Source organism: Bradysia coprophila, unplaced genomic scaffold (genome assembly GCF_014529535.1).
Source record: "Bradysia coprophila strain Holo2 unplaced genomic scaffold, BU_Bcop_v1 contig_561, whole genome shotgun sequence".
Lineage (NCBI taxonomy): Eukaryota > Metazoa > Arthropoda > Insecta > Diptera > Sciaridae > Bradysia > Bradysia coprophila.
Window position 1 is genome coordinate 1417003 of NW_023503807.1, and position 5086 is coordinate 1422088.

A 5086-nucleotide genomic window follows, 5' to 3' on the forward strand; every position below is an offset into this window, starting at 1 on the left:
ATAAAAGGCAGCCTTAAAATAGGTAAACGCAAGACTTGTGTGCTGCTTGTAGTTAAATCGGAAATTCATTTTATGAAAGCGAATCGATTTTTGAAGAAGGCTATGTGCAACAATGCGCACAATGTGCAACTGTAATACCCTCTCTAGCAAACAAACTACTTTCATTAAGAGCGCTCACCCCTTGGCAGATTTCTAGCCTACATTTAGGCGGAAAAATATTCGTTTTTTGATGATTTCTCTGAACCAAAATCTTTTTTTGAAAAAGTAAAACCATTAAAGCACGCAAAAATGTGTTACTTTTGAAAGAAAAATTGGCTTGTGAGTCATAATTTAACCCACTTAGAGAAACCTTTGCAAAACACATAAATTTACACATTTGCAAAGGTTCCTCCAAGTGGGATAAGTTATCACCCACAAACCAATTTTTGCTTTAAAAGTAACACATTTTTGCATGCTTTAATGGTTTTACTTTTTCAAAAAAAGATTTTGGTTCAGAGAAATCATCAAAAAATAAATATTTTTCTGCCTAAATGTAGACTACCAATTTGCCAAGGGGTGAGCGCTCTTAAGGTGATGAAAGTGTCAAGTAGCCTTTGGAATTTACAAGTTTACATCGTCAGTCAAAATGTAGAATATTGTTTAGAATACAAAGAAATAGGGCGTGAATTTGACACAGAGAGTTGATTGTTTTCTAGAGAGCGAATTGGCATAACTAAGGCATTGAAACCATGAAACCGATAACCCCAAGACATTTTGTAAAGCGAAGTCTTCCTTCCTTTTACGTAACGTCTGAAGGAGTTAGTGATGCTTCCTTTTAGAAAGTGTTTGTAGAAGTTAGTGATGCTTCCTTTTACACAACGGCTGTAGAAGACGGTGATGCCTCTCCTTTATAAATGTCAAAGTATTGTACGAAATCCTAGCGATTACATTTTAATGATTTAAGAGCAATGGACCCTTTACAAAATTGTAGCCTACGTTTAGACGGAGAGATATTTGTTTTTGATGATTTAATGATTGGTATGTGAGTCATAACTTAACCCACTTGCAGCAACCTTTGCAGATTGTGTAAATTTATGTAATCTGTACAGGTTTCTTCAAGTGGGTTGAGTTATGACTCATCGATTGTTCCTTTAAAAGTAACTCATTTTTGCGCGCTTTAAAGGTTTACTTTTTTCAAAAAAAGATTTTGGTTCAGAGAAAGCATCAACAAACAAATATTTTCCGCCTAAATATAGGCTACAAATTTTCAAATGGTACGTTGCTTTTAAGTCGTAACTTCATTAATTACGTCATAACTAGCTTTTCATTCTAGTGTTCGAATATTGAAATAAAGTCTGATCGCAAAAAGTGTCATTAGTCTTTCTTTCACTATTCGCTCTTTGAGGTAGAACCCGAAATTGAAAGTTTTGGGACGAGATCAGCTTCTGGAGTTTCACGAACCCAACCCGTTCCGAGCGTTGATCCGCAATCACCATGTCGAGAATGTCCTTGGTCCGGCAAAAAATGTTTTACAACAACCCACGGTAAACACGGCTCTGAATTCTTTATAGGTACAACAAATATCGCATGTACTACTGGTCGTTAATCGTTTGACTCACTTTTCTATATAGCTAGATATACATTTCTGAACCAATTTCAATAAAAATGTTTGTTCAGTTGGGTTTTTCAATACCGTTCCCAATATAACCACCACTATTAACATATTGTCAGAAATACAAACAATTATTCAGTCCACAACACGCTGCGTTTCTAGACTCAATTGGAGTATATACATTTCCGCATTATTAAGAGGAATCAGTTCCACTTATCATGAAATTTGTGAAAATGTGCGGGAAAATATTGACTTGTCTCGTAGATAAAATACATGGACGACCCATGTGTTATAGATCATCTCCAAGGACGTTGGAAATGCCATCCCTGTTTAAAGGAAAATTCATACAAATGGATGAATGAACGAAACTTAAGTGAGGTTACGTCTGAGAGTACCGAAACTTAAAGATGACATTTTTGCACCTTGGCAGTCGACCTCTATCGTTGCTCACATTCATTGTTTCTTCACACAGAATATCACACAGAAATGATAGGAAAAGAAACTTAAAAAATGTGAAACCGCTGTATTTAAGTCTGGTAAATTTTTATCACCTATTTTAGTAACGAACTCTTACCAACACGACCTACATAAATATTCGCACGTTTTTGGCTTATTATAAAAGACTCGAAATTCGAATAGCAGACAACAGTATCTTGTGGTCCCCACACGGAGTATAATAATCGAATAATGGTAAAAATACTCATTATTTACGTTCTGGTTGCCTTTGTCGTATCTAATAGTAAGTGCAACACTGAGAAAAAAGATTGCGTCTGACACGTATAAAGTGTGGTAAGGAAGTTATACACCAGACACGTATGCGTGCTAACGTACGATACGTATTGTTATACATACGTCTTGTATAAAATACGAGTGGCATGTTTCTTACCTTAGTCATCGTATGCTATACAATGACTATGTATAGAAATACGTGTCGTGTGGAAGTACGCATACGTGTCTGGTGTATAACTTCACTTTACCACACTTTATACGTGTCAGACGTAATCTTTTTTCTCAGTGAACGCATCCCTCGTTTCACGTTCTTCAATTCTAATTTTTCCTAATTGACTTGTAAAGCGGAAGCCACCTGCTGGAATGTAACCAGAGGTCCACAATCGAATACCAAATGGTATCTGGGCCTTGACAACACAGCATACACTGCCGACGACCTATCGCTGAATGTAGATAATGTCATTCTGAAGCAATTGTATCCCGCTAATTGTCCCAGTACTTACGGATGCGACATTGTACGGTATAAGATTCAATGGTTCAGTGGATCGTGGAGTGGTGACTTTTACCCGGGCTCTCAGGACGTCTATCAGAAGCCAGGTGAAAATGCTCGACACTGGTGGGCCTGCTTCAATGATCACTCTCATTCATTTGAGTACTGCAACTGAGGTATCGAATTCGATTCGTTAAATTGAAAATTCAAATTCAAATTGAAATAAAATTGATTTGTCAGAATTAATTCAGTCTTCTTATACAGTTGGATCATCGGCCACATTATTATTCGGCTCACATTGCTACTATTACGATCAACGCATATAATATTAATTCATTTCTCTTATCTTCATAGCCTTTCACAGTTCATTGTTTATTTTCTCCGGACTTGAAACTTTATTTGCTATAACAAACAACTCACCCGGTCTACGGAGAGTTTTCGTTGTGAAGCGAGCGAATTATCTGTGTTTTGAAGATGTGTGCACAGGTTAAATAAAACAAAATTATGTTTCTAGATTAGCACGATGATTAGATGGTATAGGTAGTGAAAAAAAGCCGCGCTATGAATTTATTTTTTGAATGGAGGCAAGTCAATGATCACGGCAAATACCTGCATAACACAATGCTTGATAAAATTTATAGATTTATCTACTGTATGCATGGTGGGTCAAAGTATAACTTAATGATGTAACGGATTTTGAATGCTTCAAGTAAGTTAGTGAGCATATCTGAACCTTCAATTTATTCTAAACGAGCCATCAGAACAGTCGGAGCGTTTGCTGCGATGAGCCCCGTACAAACCCGTATATCTATTGCGTTCGTGACCCTAGTGCGTCTGTCACCCTACTTTGATCGTAAGCCTATTGCGCCCGTTAATGTAGTTAAAGTAAAATTATTATGTAATATGTACATCTTACAAATTGCGCATAGCGCAATTACGAAGCCCCGTACGACGTTCCTTTCAAATGAAACAAAAATTTCAAATCGCCCTAAAATTTTATTTTTTTGAAGGGCCTAGTATCGGCCTCAGTCCGAGGACCCAAATTTAATTTTTTTTTTCAACTACATTCTATTCGGCCTTTGATTACCTCCCAAATAAAACAAAAATTACGAAAAACGGATGAAATTTGCTCGAGTTATATGTAAAATACACATAGGGCCCTAGTAGTGGCCTTAGTCCAAGGACCCAAATTTAATTTTTTTTCAACAACATTCTATTCGGCCTTTGATTACCTTCCAAATGAAACAAAAATTACGAAAAACGGATGAAATATACTCGAGTTATATGTGAAATACACATAGGGCCCTAGTAGCGGCCTTAGGCCAAGGACCCAAATTTAATTTTTTTTCAACAACATTCTATTCGGCATTCGATTACCTTCCAAATCAAACAAAAATTACGAAAAACGAATGAAATTTACTCGAGTTCTATGTAAAATACACATAGGGCCCTAGTAGCATTTCACTTCTAAGGCCCTAACTCACGGCCCACTTACCCGATTTTAAAAAACTTTTTTTTCCTGGATTGGTATTGACAATACCTATCATTTGCCGTGTCATTTACATTTCCATCGTTTATTTTGCCATAAATATCACCAAAAGACCTTAAATCACTTAGGTGGCCCTAACTCACGAAGGGCCGACCCGAATATGCCCATCTTCGAACTTAGCCTCACTATTTCGACTATCTTTCAGGGAAAAAAAATTTTTGAAATCGGATTTGATTTACTCAAGATATCGACGTGACAGACGGACAGACGGACAGACAAAATTTTTATTGCAGATTCGTCATCTATGAACATAGGCAAACACTTTGCCCTTACCGTCTGCTTCGAATTCCATCAATTACACACGGCATCGTAATCCTATAAGCCCCTTTGTACTGCGTACGGGGCTAAAAATTAGAACCAATTTTTCGTTTAAACGTACTTTTGATGTAATGCTTCTATAATTCATTTAAAATGTATTCTTCTGTCGATAACTAGTGTAGCAGGAGCTAGAGTCAGTCATTTTTGTGCAGAGTTTTTTCACCCTAGGGTACCACACAAGCTGACGCTTACAAACATCGTCAGAAAACTGAATACTACTGTCTGTGCGTGATTTACTGCGCATCATAATTCACTGTAACAAGTCAGTGGGAGTTGCGGTAAGCGTTAAATATTATCATAGTGTGATAAGGCCGAATACAAACGAACATTTTACGATGCTGAGGTCGACAATTATGCTACGTTTACCGTTGTAGCAAATTGTTAAACGATGAAAGTTGCAGTATGATTG

At 36.9% G+C, this 5086-nt stretch overlaps 2 long non-coding RNA genes across 2 annotated transcripts; one reads left to right on the forward strand and one right to left on the reverse strand.

The window, feature by feature from the left end:
* Positions 1 to 251: 251 nt before the first annotated feature.
* On the reverse strand, positions 252 to 1255 carry LOC119083118. Its single transcript, XR_005088803.1, has 2 exons — positions 1169 to 1255; positions 252 to 468 (listed from the first exon to the last, which is right to left on the reverse strand). It is a non-coding gene; the product is annotated as an uncharacterized LOC119083118 (long non-coding RNA).
* Positions 1256 to 2227: 972 nt separating this feature from the next.
* On the forward strand, positions 2228 to 3056 carry LOC119083114. The gene is made up of 2 exons (XR_005088799.1): positions 2228 to 2330; positions 2666 to 3056. It is a non-coding gene; the product is annotated as an uncharacterized LOC119083114 (long non-coding RNA).
* The last annotated feature ends 2030 nt before the right edge of the window (positions 3057 to 5086 follow it).